Source organism: Eulemur rufifrons, chromosome 30 (genome assembly GCF_041146395.1).
Source record: "Eulemur rufifrons isolate Redbay chromosome 30, OSU_ERuf_1, whole genome shotgun sequence".
NCBI classification, from domain to species: Eukaryota; Metazoa; Chordata; class Mammalia; order Primates; family Lemuridae; genus Eulemur; species Eulemur rufifrons.
Window position 1 is genome coordinate 57345129 of NC_091012.1, and position 20525 is coordinate 57365653.

Here is a 20525-nt window from a genome sequence, read left to right on the forward strand (position 1 = left end):
AGCTGGTTACTTTGAGAAACTGTAGACACAGGAGAAGCTCTGAAAAGTTCCCCTTTTGTAAGAGAAATCTACGTCTGTAAAGGAAATTTTCATTAGTAAAGGTGTCTGCTACCCCAAAACAACTTTCATCACCCGAGAGGCTTTTACCTGCATAACAAGGCAACTTGATTCAAAATATATTTCTTCCACTCACCCTTCCATAATTTGTCTCCACCACCCCTCCAGAAGCTCCAAGCCCCTATAACCATTCTGTTGCTCAGGATGCTACATAAACTTCAATAATTTGACCACTTTTTTGAGACTCGTATTTTTGTGGGACTCCCATGTGCATTTATGTAATTTCAGTTGTTTTTCTCTTGTTAATCTGTCTTATGTCGATTTAATTTGCAGACCATCCAAAGAACCTAGAAGAGTAGAAGTAAGTAATTTTTCCTCTCTTATAGCATCTATCAAATATTACTTCTCTTCACACATCCTGCTATTCCAATCTAATTTTATCTCTTTTTGAAATTTTTATCGGTCGCTATAGAGGTAGTTTTTTCTACCACAGCAAGTGCTTCTAGCTACTATAAATCTCACTTTCAAAGATCCTTTCTTTTTTTCCAAGACAAGGTCTTGATATGCTGCTCAAGCTGGCCTCAAATTCTGGGGCTCAAACAATTGTTACTCCTCAGCCTCCTCAGTAGCTGGGACAACAGGCACATACCACTGCATCCAGCTCTCAAAGATTCTCAAAAATTTATTGTGACTACAATTATTCAAAATCAATAAAAATATAGTGCTTTGATGTGTAGTGTCTGGAGTCTGGATTGCTCTATTTCAAATACCTGCTCTGCCAATTAGCAGTTATATGAGTCTAAACTTGAGGATGATAATACTAGTATCTACTTTATAGTGCTATGAGATTAAAATGAAATATTACATATAAAAAAATACTGGCAGACTGATAGTAAATGCTCAATAAATGATAACTATTATTATAAAATAAAGTAGAAAGGTAGTGTAGGGGAGGAAAATTTCCTCAACTCTCCTAGGGTTCCTGGCTAGGTCTGAAAATAAAACTGATAAAGACCAAGAGGAGAAAGCATACAAATTTATTTAATAAACGTTCTATGTAACACAAGAGCCTTCAGAAATGAAGACCCAAAGACCCAGGAAAAACTGTCTGTTTTTGTGTTTAAGTTCGGTGAAGAATGGACAGCTGTGTAGAAATGTGAATGGACAAAAGAGTGTAATCTACTGGTAATAGACAGAAGGGGGAAACCCAGCAAGACCTGTCTGGTCAGGTTCTTCTTGAACTCTCTGTGCAACATTCCTTCCTCTTGGGCATGTTTAGGCAACTTGCCTGATTTATTAGTGGAACTAGGCACATGCGAATGCCTATATACATAGTTTGAGATCCACGTCTCATCGTGATGGTCAACAGGTACACCGGGAGCACTAAGAGGTCACAAGAGATATCAGCTGTAAAGAATCAGCAGTTCAGGTGAGTATCTGCTGAATATCACAGCCCTGTCCTCAACTAATTTACTATGTCAAATAGATTGATAGTAAATGCAATTTTAAATTCATACTCAAAAATGATTCCTTAAAAAACTGTAAAAGTTAAGCACCCTTGTTAATGAAATTGATTAAATACTGATTAACCAAACTTCTGACATTTAAGTCTTTTGTCATTATTCATAAGTACCCACCCCACCCCCAGCTTCCACCACTGGTTAACAAATTAAAAAGTATAACATCCAAACAGTTCAATGGAGAAAACATCTACGAAGGGATTCTTATCACAAAGAAAATCATGTTTGTCCCTCCTTGTTTTGACAGCAAAGGAGATAGAATACAATTCTGGAAAACTAATAATTTGTATCAAAGCCAAAAAAAAAAAAAAAAGTATCACAATGGCCACTAGATGGCCCCCATATATATTTTTCCATTACTATAATGAGAACATGGAAGAAACAAAACAAGTGAAAGAGAACTATGAAATAAAATAATGTATGATTCTTTACCTTTTGTATGAATAATCATGTATAGAAACTATGAACAGAATTATTTATCACTTATTTAGCATATCTTCATATTGTGGAAGTAGTAAAACTCACCTACATTTCATCAATAATATTTCCAATAGTACCATAAAATATTTTAAAAAGTAAAAGTTCTAATGTTCAACTTCTTCTGGACAACACCAAAATTCTTCATCTAATTTTGTCCCTAATGGGTAGCAATAGCAATTTTTTCTTAGTTTTTAATCACTGTTGTGATTCCCACATATTCCACTTTTTTATATGCTTTAAGTAAATTCTCCCTTTTTAAAAAACTTTATGAATTTGAATTTTGAATAGAAACAAGTTATTTACCTACAGATATGCATAGCTTTGTCTCATTTAACATATTGTATATATTAAGAGCCAATGCATTTTTAATGTAAAAATGACAGTTAAAATGTTAGCTGATTTGTATTTCATTTGGCTCTTAACCCATTTAAAAATCAGCTGCTTCTAAACAAGTGCTTTCATTATTGTGCATTTATAATGGAAAATCTGAGATTCTTAAAAATAGTAAAGAATAAGTGATTGCCTTAATGATTAATCACCTGTAGTGTGGCTGGTCATAGAATACCAATATATATCACATTTCACTAATGATCGTTACCTTGATTTTCTCATTTTCTGCTTTCCATTAAAAAAAGGGCTAATCAGTTCCAGGTCCTGTGAAATTTTAAATAGAAAACAAATTTAACTTCCATTTGCAAATTATATTTTTCCCATATGCTTTCCAATTCAGAGACTCAGGTCTGATTCTGTACAGCCTAAAAACATGCCAGAGAAATTACCTGTTTAGAAAATCTGCAATTCTGACTTCACATTTTAATTGGCAATTTCCTGTTATATTCTGTTTCCTGAGGGCATTGGGCACTATTGAAAAGACCTGAAATGCTGCAGGCTGCATTACCACCTCTTTTCCCCTTAGTGGTCAGGCTTTCTTTTGTTCAGCTCATTTTTGTTTCTTAGCCCTTGAAATCTGCTTAATTCTGAGGAGGTTTTACAGTTTGAGAATTAAAAACCATTGTATAGCATAAACACAACTGAACAGTAGCTTTCCTATCCTAACATTTGGGCTTTGGAAAAGAAGAGGCTTGAATAGTGACAGAAGAAGTTCTTTGAATCTATGAAATATTTTTCCCATGCTATCCTACTAATCAGCAATGAGATTTCAAAACTATATTGCAGCAACCAAATCAGCAGGTTTTCAATACATTTAAATCTTTCTCTTTTTGCAGGAGGAAAGTATCACGTGAAGACTAAAATAACCCCAATTTTGTTTGTTTCCTTATCTGTTTTACAGTTAAAAAGTCATTACATACAATAAAACATGACTATGAAAAATATTGCCTATGTATAGATAAATGTACTTTGTTCATATTCTTCATCTGGTTGTTAAAAAAAGCCCCTTGATGCTGGTGAGGCACTGGGAAACATGGCCCCCCTGTCAGTTCCCAGGGCGATTTCCAGGTCCTTTGCATATAATAATATCTTTTCCTGTTCTTTTTATTCTTTTGTGTTTTTATTTGTTTTCATCCCTGAGTCCTTCATTGAAAGGTTAAGAATAATATCTGCAAATAGGTGTTTCATCTGGGGGAAACTTTGTATAGAGAGTCATTTGAAGGACTCTTTCTCTTTTCTTTGAATGGCTTATCAAAACCATTCAGAAAACACATTCCCTCAGGCAATTTCAATCTATTCAAATTCCCAGAGACCTTTAAAGGTGCTAGTTGCTAAACTGTCTGTTTTACCATGTAAGGCTTCTTGGATGGCCTTTCAGGAAAGGGATATTGAATAGAAGAAAAGAGGAGTTCATGACCCCCTCCCCTCAGCTTACAAAAACACCATCTGAGAAATGAACTTTCATCTGCATGGACTGTATTTACTTGTGAATTTGAATTATCAGATCAGAAACTCACAGGGTAAGGAAGAATTGTAAGATCATTTAGTTATGATTCCTCTCTACAACACACCTATCAAGTATTCCTCTGGCCTCTCCATAATCATGTTCAGTAACCGGAAATTAACCACCTCTGTTACTGAATACTCACACTTGTCCATGAGGCCAAATCAGAAGAGCAAGGACAGGTCTTTGGGGGAGGAGGAAAGAAATTTACTTTGCTGACAAAGGAGGAAAAATGGCAGACCTTATCATCTCAAAATCCAAATTTCCTGAACATAGGCAGAAATACAGAGCTTTTAAAGGGAGGGTGTCTCAGTTCTAGGCTATTGTGGTAACTATTCTAATAGTCCCATCTCTGCCAAAGACAAAGCCTGTGAACTCTGCCAGCTGCCCACCTGGGGGGGCTGGTGCCACCTGGAAGTTATTTCTTTTAACAAAAGACTTAACTTGCCTCAGGGATTCAGGCCAGGCTGCAGTTCCCCAAAAGATTGGGGAAGCTTTAAAGAGACAGAAAATCTTTTTTTTTTCTCTTTAGGCCCCTCCCTCTGTTATACCTTGGAGCTGGAGCTTTAGAAAATGATCAGACCTTCAAAGATAAAACTGAAACTCCTTAATCCATGCTCCACCCTTTGTTCCATCTTTCCAGAGGTAACCTCTATTTTAACTTTTTGTTATTCTTCTTGCCCTTTTTCTATGCTTATCATCATACATAAGTAGTCAAAACATATATGATATTGGATTTTTTTGCTGTTTTTATTAAACAGTATGGCTTGAAAAACTTTCCATGTCATGTAGACATGCTTCATTCTCTTTAACAGCTGCATAGTAATCTATAACATGAACCACAGTTTATTTAGCTATTCTTCTTTTATGTTTTTCAGCATTTTTCACTATTATAAACAGTGCTACAAACATTCTTTCCCATTCCTCCTTCTGTGCATATTCAAGTGTTTCTCTGGGGTAGGTATAGAGATTGGATTTTTGGCAGGAAACAGGGAAGGTAACTAACATTTATTGTAGCACTTTCTTTTAGCAAATCCATTCAAGAAATATTTATTGAGTGCCCACTAAGTTAGAAACATTGTTCTAGGTACTAGTGATATAGCAAGGAACAAGGCAGACAATTACCCTCTTAACATTTTTTCACTTAATTGTTAGAATTGCCTTCAATATTTGTTCATTTTACAGGTGAGAAAACAAATCTCAAAAAGTATAAGTAACTTGAAAAGTAGTTATAAAAGAGTTGTGATTTGAACACAAGATCTATCTGAATCAAGAGTACAGATTCTATACCTTTACCCCACATTGTGAAGAACTCTTACTATTGAAAAGTTCTTTTGTGTGTTAAGATGCAGTTATAGCTCCTTATATATTTCTACTATTTTTCTAGAACACTCTTTATAGAGGTCAAGTCTAATTCTACTTTCATATTACAGCCCTTGCAAATAGCAGCTATCATTCTTGTATTTACTATCCATCAGGCCCTGTTCTAAGTACCTTAAGTGAAAATAAGTAATTCAAAATCAAAGCTGTTGGAGCTTTAATTTTGAACTTTAAAGGAATGTGATTATGAGACCTGAGTCACACAAAAGAAAGCTGTAACCTAGGCTGTTGTAACCTTTGTTCCTCTGATTATAGATTAGCCTTTTCTTTACCTACATTGTTTTGTAAAATGTTGTAAAAGACTGAAGGGTGCCTGAGAAGACTCCTTCCCTCTTCACTGTTGATCTTTATTATAGATTAACTTTCCTCTTACTTCTCTTACACAAAGACCTCATGACTATCACATTGTCTAAGATGGAATGTTAAATATACTCTTTTAAATTTGAAAAGAAAAACTATAATCAAGTGGCTGTAACTCATAAACCGACTTACTATGGAAAATGTTGTAATCTGATAAATTTCTCTGTTTTCTGCCTATATAAGTAATACCTTAATTTTAAAGCACCAACCCCATTCCTGTGGAGTCTGTCTGTGTTATCTAGATGGTCATTCTCAGCTTTGGGCTTGAATAAACTCTTTTAAACTATATTCTAATCCTTTTGATTATTTCAGGTTGACACTTATACATACTAAGTCATTTAATCCTGGCAATACCTCTTTGTACTTTAATTTGTTTTGCAAACAATTACATCACAACTGGCACCTATCAGGCATTATTTTGAGTGCCTTACAGAAAATTCAGTACATCATTATAACAATTCTGAAGGATAGGTGCTATTATCACACAAATTTTACAGAAAATAAGACTTAAGGAGAGGTTAAGTAATTTGCTGAAGGTTCACTGTATCCCAACATATGAGGCTTTGGCATGCTGAATATTTTGAGCTGAAAGAGATTGGGAGGGCCAGAAGCAGAAAGGTCTCTCTGATCTTCTCCCACCCTCCTTTGTCCTCTGAAGTGGGTCATAGAAACTAGAATTCCTCTGCCTTGAAGCAAGCTGGAAAACCCAGATATCTCACTCTCTGGCCTCCTCCCCTCTCCCCTGAAGACCCTCATGTGACAAGTGTCCTACCCCATCCCTGAGGGGAGGGGAGAATGGGAAGAATGTCATACAGAGACAGAGGGAAGAATCTGAGCACACAGGTCTTGCTGAGTTCCTCCCAGTTTATTACCATTCATACCCTTTTTGTCCAATCATATTTCTGCACAGCTGTCCATTCTCCAGTGAACCTAAGGATAGAAATACAGTTTTCCCTGGGTCTTTGAGTCTTCATATCTGAGGGCTCTCATTCATGTAAAACTTTGATTAAATAAATTTATTATGTTTTTCTCTTGTTAATCTGTCTTTTGATATGGGAGTGTCAGCCATAAGCCTCACAATGGGTGAGGATGAGATATTATTTTTTCTCCCCCACATCACAAATTTGGGAAATGGTAGAGTTACAATTTAAATTTAGGCAGCATGTCTCTAGAATCTACTTTCTGACTATACTATATTATCTTTCTTTAAAATATTTGAGTATGAGGGTCATGCAGCCTTCTGCCTTTGTGCTGTCACATTATTTCTTCTGACAGTGGCAATATCATCAATCTGCTCTCATCAACTGATATTAGAAACCAGCTTCATTATTCTATTTGCTTTCCTTTCAAGGCAATACAATTTGTTTATATTCTTTTAGAATATGGTTCCCAGAATAGATAGATTATTCTAGGTGATTATGGAATCATGCAGAGTTATAGATACTATGTTACTATTATTATAGACTAAGACCTCATTAAATTTTTGGTAGCTACATCTTTGTTTTGATTCATGTTGACTATACTATTGCCAACACCCCCCCTACTTATTATTTATCATTATGATAGATTCAGTGAATTATTCTAGCTGGCACAACATTTGAGGATCCTGACTGTTCTATTCATCATAAAGGCTCTTACTCTCAGTTATATATTAACTGAATATTCTATGAGCATGTTCCCATTGTATCTTCATACAAATAAGTCATGAATAAAAGTACTTAAATGCAAGTATAAAGGACAGAGCCTTGCAGCTCATAACTAGAGACTTCACTCCAGATTGACATTGATTAAGAACAAGGCAGCTTTAGATAAAGTTATTTAATCAGTAATTAATCTACTTAAATGTCCTTGCATTTAGCCCATATTTGTCTACAGGAAAATAGTAATTAAGCATGTCAAATTCTTTGCTTTGTTCATCCATGGTTTGTCTTCTGAAATTTCCTTATTTACAAACTAGTAAATTTATTAAAGAAAAGATTGGCTTACGGTGGTTTGTTTTTATAGAGGAGCTAGTCAGAAGATACTTGAATTACCTTCTGTATAATCTATGTTTTCTCCATTGCTCAGTAGCCAATCATTCACTTATTTATTCCAGAAATATTTATTGGGTACCTACTGTGCACCAGAAACTCTTCTAGGGTCTGGAGATATAACAATGGATGAAACAGATAAAAACTCTTAACATCATAGACATCGCATTCTATTATAAACAATCTATGCCCTACGAAGGGTGAAAAAGACCCATAGAGTTTATTTATATTGGAAAGCCAGGTGCTAACTATGATTCACTCCTGGTTCCCCAAAATTATAATTATCCATTTTGCAACTTCTAAAGCTGCAGACGGAGGGATGCTCTGGGCCAAATGACTACTGTTGATCAAAAATGAAATAGGTCTGTGGTGTATGTGCACAATGGAATATTATTTAGCCATGAAAAAGAAGGAAACTTTGTCATTTGTGGAAACATGGATGGATCTGGAGGACATTATTTTAAGTGAAATAAACCAGGCACAGAAAGATAAATACTGCATTTTCACACTCATATATGGGACCTAAAAAATATTGATCTCAAGGAGGTAGTGAATAGAATGGTGGCTACTAGAGATTGGTAAGGGTGGTGGGAAGGGGTAATGAAGAGATGTTGGTGAAAGGGTAATTCTGTTTGATAGAAGGAAGAAGTTCTGATGTTCACTGGTACAATGGGGCAACTATAGTTAACAATAATTTATTATGTTTCAGAATAGCTAGAACTTTTCAAATGCTCCCAACATAAAGCAATGATAAATGTTTCAGGTGAATCATGTCCCAATTACCCTGATTTGATCATTGTATGTTATATGCTTGTATCAAAATATAACATGTACTACATGAATATGTATAATTATTATGTATCAATATAAAGCTCAACATCCATTTTGTATTTGTGTATAATTTTAATAAGGTCTTTAAGTGGAGGTTTCAATTTTTTTGCATGCAAATTCCTGTGTACATGGGGGGATTTATATTTATTAACTATTTCATACGTATTAGGCACTGAGATGGGTGCTTTAAACCTATCATTAGTACGTTTTTGATCTACTAATTTGCTCCAGGCAAATTTGCTTGCATAGCCTTCGTGAGGGACAATTATGAGTTTTAAAAACATACTATGACTCTTTTCAAAAGTTTCTTCAAAACTGAAGAAGTATTATTCCAAGAATATCCTTTTATATATGGAAATAAGTTAATATCAATAACACTTGGATGCCTGGTATGTACTAACAACTTTTTGAGTATTTTAAATATAATATCTAATTTTTCTAAATTTTTTAGCTTTGGGCTAATATACAGAACCATGAAAAGTAATGAATTTTAAATTCAATCAAATATTTGAAATTATCTAGTGGGTATAGCTGTCTCAAGGGGAGAGAATTATTTTTAGAATCTGCCTCATCCATACATTCTTAAAAGAAACTAATTGTGAGACTAATATATGTTAAGTACTCTATTAGGAAATTTACATGTATGTATACTTTTGTTAGTATGTGTGTCCAAATAAGCTAACATGGAGGTAGGAAAGGAGTATCACCCCTGGCAGAGCCAACAGAGAGTTTGCAGGCAAGGCATGAATGAGATTGACCATTTAGATAATAGTGAGCAAATTTGGAGGGGGTAATGGTGTTATTGCTGTTCCTCTGTCCCCACCGGTTCCCCTCTCCCCACTGTTCCACTCTTCCTACCTGTTCCCTCTAGGTTTTTTAATACCTTTCAGTAGTACACTGTACCACTCAGCCCTATACTGCTTGCCTATCTTCTGGAGTACATTTGTAGCAACACAAAAGGCAAAGACCTTTTTACCATGATAAATATGCAAATGTCATTTTTATAGCAGTTATTTGTAATTCCACTACTATCGCCAGACCACAAAAGAGCTTTCCTAATCACTGATGAGCAAGATCTTTTCCAATTGGGTCCCAAATCTGCCTCTTTGCTTTCCCTCAAAACTGCTTTCTTGGCCGGGCGCGGTGGCTCACGCCTGTAATCCTAGCACTCTGGGAGGCCGAGGTGGACGGATCGTTTGAGCTCAGGAGTTCGAGACCAGCCTGAGCAAGAGCGAGACCCCATCTCTACTAAAAATAGAAAGAAATTATATGGACAGCTAAAAATATATATAGAAAAAATTAGCCGGGCATGGTGGTGCATGCCTGTAGTCCCAGCAACTCGGGAGGCTGAGGCAGGAGGATTGCTTGAGCCCAGGAGTTTGAGGTTGCTGTGAGCTAGGCTGACGCCACGGCACTCACTCTAGCCTGGGCAACAGAGTGAGACTCTGTCTCAAAAAAATAAATAAATAAATAAATAAATAAAAAGAAAAAAAAAACTGCTTTCTTCATGAATAAAAACAAACCTTGTCTTGGTGGCTTCCTGGATCTATACATAAACGTATCAACTTCCCACTAGAATGGGCCCTTTATAAGGGCAAATATTTTGATTTTTTATTCATAGTGCCAGTTTTACAAAACACACACACACACACACACACACACATACACCACACCCTCCTTCACTCTAGTGTAGTCTAGTTCCTTTACCTCCTTCCTATCCTGGAAACAACTCTACCTCCCTTATATAACTTTACTACATACCTTTCTCACTACTTAACCTATAAACTCCATGATAGTAAGTGAAAGGGTCACTGATGTCAGCTTAGTAATTTTTGTGTTCTGTAAGCCTGCAAGAACATAGGTTTTCATACATAGCTTTCAGCTGATGTTTAATTACATCCTTAGGTATGTCTTGTACATCGTATTGTATGACAGAGAATACAAATGTTCATAAAGATTTTTGGTTCTCCTCTACTTTTAAACACATTTCTCCTCAAACTTAAGTGTACAGATGTGATTCATTTTGGCCAATGAACTGTCATCAGAAGTGGCACTTTTGGTAAGAAGCATTAAGAGCCTGTGCATAATTCTCCATGCTCTCTTTTTGATAAGGTGTCACAAGATTAAAGCAATCTACCATAGTGTGCCACTAATAAAGCACAACTTCCCTAGGGACTCATCTGGACCTGAGGCACTTTGAATGAGTGAAGAATATACTTTTGTAGTGTAAAGCTGATAAAATTTTGCTGGCATTACTTCAGCATAACCCAGAGTACCCTGACTGATACAGAAATTGGATACACAGAAGTGGAATGTTCCAAAATCATAGTTCTAAACTATCTGGCATTGGCTTAATGATTGGGAGGAATGAAACTAGGCAGCTGCTATCAGAGACTGTAAAGATTGTGATCTAGTATTGGTGGTGGTGTTAGGGCTCAGAAAACAATACTCCAAAATGAAGATCTCAGAAGCAGCCTCAGAAGCAAAAGTTTTTCTCTGACCTTCTACTGCCATCCTGTCTCTCACTACCATTCTTTCCCAAGGCTAGCCATAAAAACTAGAATCCCTCTTCCCAAGGCAGCTCATAGAAACCAGGTCCCCATTTTTTCCCCAAGCCAGTCATAAAACCTAAAAATGTTACTCTAACTTCCCCTCTGCCCTATCTCTGTAAAAACTGGCCATAAAGAAATTATTAATATCTGACCTACCTTGTTTGACTATAGGTCATAAGACCCCCATTCCAGAGAGGGTCCTGCCCCACACCCAGAAGGGAGGAATGCATGCTCAGAGAGACCAAGAAGAATTTAGACAGACAGGTCTTGCTGGGTTTCCCCAACTCAGTCATATCCTTTTTGTCCAATCATATTTCTACCTGGCTGTTCATACTTTGTTGAATATAAACATGAAAATGGAAAACTTCCCTTGTATCTTTAGGTTTTCATTCTGAAGGCTCACATGTATACATGTTAAATGAATTTGCATGCCTTTTCTAAATCTGTGAAATATGACTTTGGTATTTTGATGGGGATGGCATCAAATCTATAAATCACTTTGGGTAGTATGGACATTTTATGAATGTTGATTCTACCAATCCATGAGCAGGGTATGTTTTTCCATTCATTTATGTCATCCTAGATTTCCCTCCTCAGTGTTATGTAGTTCTCTTTGTAGAGATCTTTCACCTTTCCCCTCCTTGGTTAAGTATATTCTTGGGTATTTTATTTTCCTTGTAGCTATTGTGAATGGTATTGAATCTTTGATTTGACTCCCAGCTTGACTGTTATTGGTGTATAAAAATGCTACTGATTCATGTGCATTGATTTTGTAATCCGAGACTTTGCTGAATTTGTTTATCAATCCCAGTACCACTCTTGGTGGTCTTTGGTGTTTTCTAGATATAATCATATCATAAGTGAAAAGTGATATGAAAAAATGCTCAACATCCCTAATCATCAGGGAAATGCAAATTGAAACCACAATGATATATCACCTTACTCCTGTTAGAATGGCTTTTATTAAAAAATTCATAAACAATAGATGCTGGTGTGGATGCAGAGAGAAAGAACACTTATACACGATGGTGGGACTGCACATTAATACAACCTCTCTGGAAAACAGTATGGAGATTCCTCAAAGGACTAAAAGTAGACCTACCATTTGATCCAGCAATCCCACTACTGGTCATCTACCCAACAGATAAGAAGTAATTTTATCACAAAGACTTCTGCAGTCCAATGTTTATTGCAGCACAATTCACAATTGCAAAGATGTGGAATCAACCCAAGGGCCCAAGAATTCATGAGTGGATTAATAAAATGCGGTATATGTATACCATAGAGTACTACTCAACCACAAAAATGCATGAATTAATGCCTTTTGCATTAATTTAGATAGAACTGTAGACCATTATCTTAAGTGAAGTGTCTAAAGAATAGAAAGAAAACCACCACATGTGCTTGCTATTAAATTGGAACTAACCAATGAGCACATATGAGCACAGAGGCCAATAAAACTCAGTGGAAATCAAATAAGGGCGAGTTGGAGGTGGGCAGGGGCCAAAAGTTACCTAATGTGTACAATGAACATTATTTGGACGATGGGCTCACTTATGGCTGTGATTCAAGCATTATAAAAGTGACCCAGGTAACAAAAAACATTTGTACCCTCTTAATATTAATATTTTGAAATAAAAGAAGAAAATGCTGTTATTTGCAACAATATGAATGGAACTGGAGGTCATTATGTTAAGTGTAATAAACCAGGCAAAGGAAGACAAATATTGCATATTCTCACTGATATGTGGAATCTAAAACAGTTGAACTAATAGAAGCAGGGAGTATAATGGCGGTTGCCAAGGCCTGTGTGTGTGTGTGTGTGTGTGTGTGTTGGCGGAAGTTGGAGAGGTGTTGGTCAAAGAGCACAAAATTTCAGTTAGACAGGAAGAATAAGTTCAAGAAATCTATTATACAATGTGGTTACTATAGTTAATAACAATGTATGATATACTTAAAAATTGCTGAGAGAATGTATTTTGTGTTCTCTCCACACACATATGAAAAATGATAAATATGTGAGGTAATGCAAGTGTTAATTACCTTGATTTAGCAATTCCACAATGCATATATATTTCCAAACATCCGGTGGAACACCACACATATATGAAATTTTATTTGTAAATAATAATAATAATAATCTACCCATACAGTTATACAGAAACTTAGAAGTCCCTTTTGCTACTTTCCTATCCTTATCTCCCATAGACAATCCATAACTAAGCCTCATCTATTGTGCACTTCAAAATAATTGTCTAATGCAGACACTTCTCCCAATCACCAGGATCACTCCTAGTTCAGGCAACCATCATGCCTCACCTGAAGGATTTCCATAGCCTCCTTACAATCCTATAGATGTCCATCCTTGTTCCTTCTCATCTGCTTTACTCATTGAATCCAGAGTGAACTTTTCAAAAGATAAATCTGATTCTGTCACCTTCCATTTAGTCAAAGCCTATTCATCCTTCAGATTGTAGCTCACACATCACTTGTTTTTTTTTTTTTTTAAAAAAGATTGTGATCTAGTTTATGGGAGTAGAACTCTTATTTTGTTATAACTACCAAGGAAGATCATGTACTTAATTCTTTTGTGCCTGAAGAAAAAGATGCTGGAAAATTGAAGGTGTTACAAGAAAGACTTGAGCTCAGCAAAATTTGCCCAATTCATAAGCAGATATGAAAAAGAGTAGAGCTAAGAAATTCAGATCCTTCTTGCAATGGAAAAATAAAAGATGACTACTTCTCAATTAGAAATTCCTCAATCTAAAAAAGATAATATTGAGAAATCCTTTGAAAAATAACCATTCAGTAGATACTTTTCCCAATTAAATTGCCTCAAGGCAAATCTATTATGGGTGTGGGTATGGGTAGCCACAAAATCTCTCAGTTGTATACAATGACTCAGAATAAGAACGTAATATGCTGAAGTAAAAAAAAAAAAAAGCAAGTAATAACAGCAATAAAATAATTTTTAAAAAAGAACCTAAAGGAATGGTTTAAAGTGCTAGGCTCAGGGTTCTAAACCTTAGGTCATGACAGAGAGGTAAGAGAAAAGAAATCAAAGAAATATATCAGTTCTGTGAATTAATTTGAAAATAACTATGGATTCTCAGAACATGGAGTTGACTTCAGTCAAATGGTTAAGGAGTTACTACTATGCTTTCAAGAGATTTGCACTGCCAAGAAAACCATAGCTCTGGACTAAAGTATCTAAATGCTTAAGACTTGAAACAATTTTTGTACTTCTTTCTAAGAGTAAGAAGTAGGCTGAAACACCTGCTAGCCCCCAAGTAAGGCATATTTTCCAATTTACTTGGGGTCAAAGATGATGAGGGAAAAGGAAGAACCTCCCAGAGGGCAGAGACAAGATCTATGGCTCTGAGGAGCCTCTTTCCATATATAAATCATCACCTAAATCAAAAATTTTTCATCTCCAGGGAATGGCTACCCATTGGGATTTCAGAATTTTTATAGACCAGTGACTGTGTTTTATCTCCTATTCTTCCCTTTTGTAATAGGAGTATTAATTGGGATTATCATCATTCTTCCCCACAAGGGCATGTTGAATTGTGTGAGGAGCAGAAAATTTGTCTTTTTAATTTTGGTAACCATCCCGGGATCTGACTTAGGCAATTATTCAGAGATCCTAGGCTTTGAGCTCACTTCCCTGAAGGGATGCATAATTTTTATTTGTTTTCCTCAGGGAGGGAGGGAGGGAGGGAGTATATTTGCTTGAAAGAAGGATAATAAGGAAAACATTTTAAATTATAAGGATGAACTGTGGTAGTCACTTATGTTGCTTGATAAATATGTCCGTACCTTTTTATTCTTTTGAAGCATATATATGATGAAGGCTTACTTTAGATAATCCTGGCTACCCTGGCTAAAACACATCTTCAGTGCCTAGTACTGTGCCATATATATATATATTTAATAAATATTTATTGACTGAATGAGTAAAATAATGACATAATCAATTTTGAACTTGACTTTCTTCAGTTGTGTCTTTTTTTCCCTTTCTTGTCATCAATTCCATTTGTGAATTAAAATTTTTTGTGAAACCATCATTCATTCATTTCTTCAAAAAACATTTATTGGGAGCCTATTATATGTCAGGCAGGCATTATGCAAGGGATTGGATTATACAGCAGGGAACAAAACAAAATCTTTGCTTTCAATGAGTTTACATTCTAGAGGTAAGGAGAAACAACCATAAAAAAAATGAAAATATAAGAAATATCTAATACTATGAGAAAGAATAATAGATAGGACCTAATTTAAATTGAATATCAATAGGGAGTATTAAGATAGGCCTCTTTGGGGAAGTGACTCCTTGCTGAGAACTGAAGGAAAACTAGAACTTAGCAAGACAAAGAATGTTGGAAAAAATACTCAGATTAAAAAAAGTAATTTTTTACTAATTAAAATTAGAGTACCAATGATTTTTTGTTTGTTCTGTATTTATTTCTTTTTAATAGAGGGGAATCTATGTTATTTCTAAAATACCATTCTGACAGACCTTCTTGAGCAAGAAAGAAATGAGTCAAATTGTATTCAGGCCACCATGAAATATGTGCATAAGCAATTCTGGGTATTCTGCAGACTATCCCTTAAGTATAAATGTTACGGTTGAGAACTACTGGTATAAGGGGACTGATGTTAGAGTTTTATGGCCTTTTCCCATATTTCCTTTGTTATATTATAGAGTTATAATAATTTTTAAAAAATATTTAGAACATTCTTAGTATTAGACTTCTACTTTTTCTGCCTTTTCTTAGTATTTTAGACTATTTTTTATGTTGCCCATGCTGGCCTTGAACTCCTGGGCTCAAAAAGTCCTCCTGCCTCAGCCTTCCAAGTAGCTGGGTCTAATGGTGCACAGCATTATGTCTGGCTTAGTCTTATTTTTGTTTTGATATTTTCATTTTTGTGTTTTCAGATTACCATCATTTAAACAGTATTTACGGTTGCTTTAAATTCGTAATGCTTTAGTATGATAGAATAGAAAATAAATCCAGAGTTTTCTTTTTCTACTCCACTCTCATTTCAATACTTCACTTTTGACATCAGGTATGTGAGTTTTTTCCCACACATCAATTCTCTGGTAGACACAAAGTGAGAGTCTTATAATTTAATTCAATTCTGTCACTATTTACCTGGAGTTAGAATCAGATCTCATAAGTTAAGGGCTCAGTCCTGTAAGACTTCCCCTTACTTCAAGTCCAGGCTTCCAGGACATCTGAATGACTGGCTATAAATTGCGGCTCCTACCACCCGTTCCTCAGGTTCAATCATTTGCTAGAGCAGCACACAGAACTCAGGAAAGAACTTTACTTGCTATTATCCATTTATTTCAAAAAGATACAGCTCAGGAATATTCAATATTTAGGAATTCAGGACCAGGTATGGGGGAAGGGGCACGGAGCTTCCATACCCTCTCCAGGAGCAACACCTTGCTAGTACTTTCACATATTCAGCAACTCAGAAGCTCTCCAAACCCTGTCATTTGGGCTTTTGATGTATGCTTCATTACATAGGCATGATTAATTAAATCATTAGCTTTAGTGATCAACTCAATCTTCAGATACTCTGCCCTCCTTGGAGATTGGGGCATTAGGCTGAAAGTTTCAACCTTCTTATCACATAGTTGGTTCCCCTGGCAATCATCCTCAGTCCTAACACTATTCAAGAGCCCCCAGTCATCAGTCACTTCATTAGCATACAAAAAAGTACTTATCACTTCAGAGAGTCCAAGGATTTTAGAAGCTGTGTGCCAGGAAATAGTGACAAACATCAAATTTATATTTCTTAATATAAATCACAACATCGCAAATATTTTTAAATTTCTCCAAGTTCTTTTAAGTTTTTATTAGTTGCTATATTCTAGACCTTGGAATGTTTTCAGGTTGGTTTTATTGCATAAACTGATATACTTTACTGATTAAATATCTGATAATATATTGTTGAGGAAAAAAATCATGAAATCTATACATTTGGAAAGGAGAGCTTTATTTCCTAAAAAGGGTTGCAACCTGCAGGCTTGGGAAGAACTCTACTGAGACCAAAAGCAGGCACTTCAAAGAAGGAAGGTTGGTGCAGGAGCTTTATGCTGAATGGGTTGGCTAAATACACTTATTCAACAGGTTGCAGGAGGAGCTATGATATTCGTCGGGGGCGGGGGGGCTCACACGCATGCACAGTAAGCAAACATGTATCTTACATGCATTCCGTGTTCACTTTGGGATGGAGACTTATCATTAAAATGCACTACAATTAGGTTTTATATGTCAAAAAGTGAAGCAGAGGACATGAAGGCACTTTGTGCACAGCCTCCATAATTCGCCCAGAACCAGTTCATGGTTGGTAGTTACTTATCAGGAAGGAATGCATTGTGAAAGCATACAAAGGAGGGGAGTTCAGCCATAGTGTCCAGCAATTGGTTAGTGTTAGCAAAGGAATGAGTCTTTTGTTCCTTGTTTCTTCAGGACTGGTTTCTGTTCACCTCTTAGGAAAGAATGTAGTAAAGGTTAACGAGGAAGAGGGTGCACTGAAGTGAGACTGACCTCCATCTCATCATGGCCAGGAAACTTGGTTTAAAAAGTTTTTCTGGGGTCACCTTGTCCAAGGGGGTTTGTTCAGTCAGTTGGAGGGGGAATCAGGATTTTATTTTTATTTCGCAGTATTTTAGTCATTTGATAATGCTTTATACCATTAGACATTTAAAACAAAAGGTTTGGACTTTTGTAAACTAAGTGTTACCATTGCCTTCCATTGAGTATAGATACAGTTGAGTCAGAAAAAATTTGCCAAATGCCAATCAAAACAATCATTATCTTCTAGCAAAAAACAACCCAATTTTAACAGCTGCATTAGCTCTACAATTATTCTTGAAATAATAAACAATTTACTGCATTGTTTTCAATTATATTGATGGCTTAAGCATAGAAAAATTTAATTCCCAGAAAAAGATAAAATGCCAGCAAACACTCTATTTCAGCTACCAAGACTTATCCATCATACTTACACATTTAGTTCTAAACATTGAGGGCATTTTCACTAAACTTGATAGATAAAATTCCCCAAACAAAATGAAATGCTTAATTGAATTAATAATGGATTATTTCCTCTCAATTAACAGAGCAAATAGAGTTTGTCTTCTTCTGAGTAAAATTGATAAGGAAAAGACAACTCATATTAAAGAGAATAATGGTATTAAATGTTGGACACTTATTTTATTTCTATCAACTTCTAATCACAAGCCCCCAGTAAAATATTCTAAGAAATTTTAAAGGCATAAAACTTATTTCATCAGGGTAGACAAATAAGATACATTTACAGTCTTAGGTGTCAAAGAACATAGTAAAATCCTTTTATAATAATAAGCCCAGATATATTTGGAAACTCAAGTAATAGGCTCAGAAAAAAAACACAAGTAATTTTTATTGAGTACCGACTGTGTCAGTTATTGAGGCCAAAGGAAAGCTTCCCCTCTGCTCTCTGAAGGTTAGCTGAAAATTAACTGATAATAAACAGATTAATAGGAGGAAAATGCATACAAAATTTATTTAACATGCATAGCATGGGGGGAATGGCAGGAGAATGATTACCCAATAACCCAATGAGGTACAGATGTTTATATACCCTTCTTCATCAAAGAGAGGGGGAATGGGGAATATAGGCAACTCTTTTGAGGGATAGTGAATAATTATTAGGGAGAATGAATGGACCCAGGAAACAGAAATTAACTTGGAAATTATTCTCTCTGGGATTTGAATGAACCCCAGAGGCAGACATTATTTTGTGAAAAAGTTTGTCCAGGTGTGGTTGCATTCCTCAGTCTTCTTTTCTAAAATAGGTAATGTTCTGACTGGGGGGGGGGTGGGCAAGGGCAATATACGTAACCTAAACTTTTGTACCCCCATAATATGCTGAAATAAAGAAAAATAGGTAATGAGATTTGATGGAGGGAATAGAAGGCAATTGTGTTTTCTTTGGAGGATCCAGTCTTAAGGTAGATAAAGGAATATAAAAGTAAAGCCTGATCCTATGCTTTGGAGAGACAGAGAATTGAGAAACAGGGAGGTGAGGGAAGGTCAAAGAGACCTTAAGTCTGCTTCCGTTGTTCATCATGTTAAGGTGAGATATTTTGGGGTATCATTTTCTGAGCCCCAATGCAGTGTAAAAATAACTGCCAAAATTTTAGCACACCTACCATTGAAACTTAATGCTTAATTCTCCCTCCATTGAATACTGAGCTGGCTTAACTAATAGAATCTGGTAGAAGTGAAATGCTGGGATTTATAAGATTAGGTCCTAAGAAGTTTTGCAGCTTCCATCTAGGTTTCTGAGAACACCTACTCTTTTTCTAAAAATTTTTATTTTATTGTTATGAAAAAGACTTGAGATCTACCCTATTAAGATTTTTAAGTGTGTAATATTGTTAACTATAGGCACAATGTTATATAGCAGATCTCTAGAATTTATTCATCTTACATAATTTTAAACTTTATGCCTACTGATTAGCAAATTCCCATTTCCCCCTGTCCTATCTCCTGGCAACCATCATTTTACTCTCTGTTTCAATAACTTTGACTATTTTAGATACTTCATATAAGTGGAATCAAGCAGTATTTGTTCTGTGACTGGCTTATTTCACTTAGAATATTGTCCTCAAGGTTCATCCATGTTGTTGCATACTGTAGAATTTCCTTCGTTTTTAATGTGGAATAGTATTCCATCATATATATATACACCACATTTTCTTTATCCATTCACCCCATTGATGGATATTTGGGTTGTTTTCATATCTTGGTTATTGTGAATAGTGCTGACATAAACATAAGAGTGCTAATATCTATATGAAATCCTGATTTCAGTACTTTTAAATAAATATCCAGAAGTAGGATTGGTGGATCACATGGAAATCTATTTTTAATTTTCTGAGAAAGCACCATTTTGCATTCCAAACAGTGAATATGTGTTTAATTTGTCTACAACTTTGCCAATACTTCCTGTCTTTTTTTTTTTACAATAGTCATCCTAAGAGGTATGAAGTGATATCTCATTGTGATTTTGATTTGCATTTCCCTAATTATTGGTGATGTTGATCACCTTTCTATATGCCTATTGGCCATTTGTATGTCATCTTTGAAGAAATGCCTATTCAAATCCTAAGCTCATTTTTTATTTGGGTTATTTTCTTTTTTGCTATTGACTTGTAGGATTTCCTTATGTATTTTGAAATTAACCCCTTATCAGATACATGGTTTGGAAATATTTTTCCCAATTTTCATTCTGCTGATTGCTTTGCTATGCAGAGCCTTTTAGTTTGATGCATTTATTTCTGCTTTAATCTTTATTATTTCCTTCTTTCTGCTAACTTTTTTTTATTTCAGTATATTACAGGGGTACAAATCTTTAG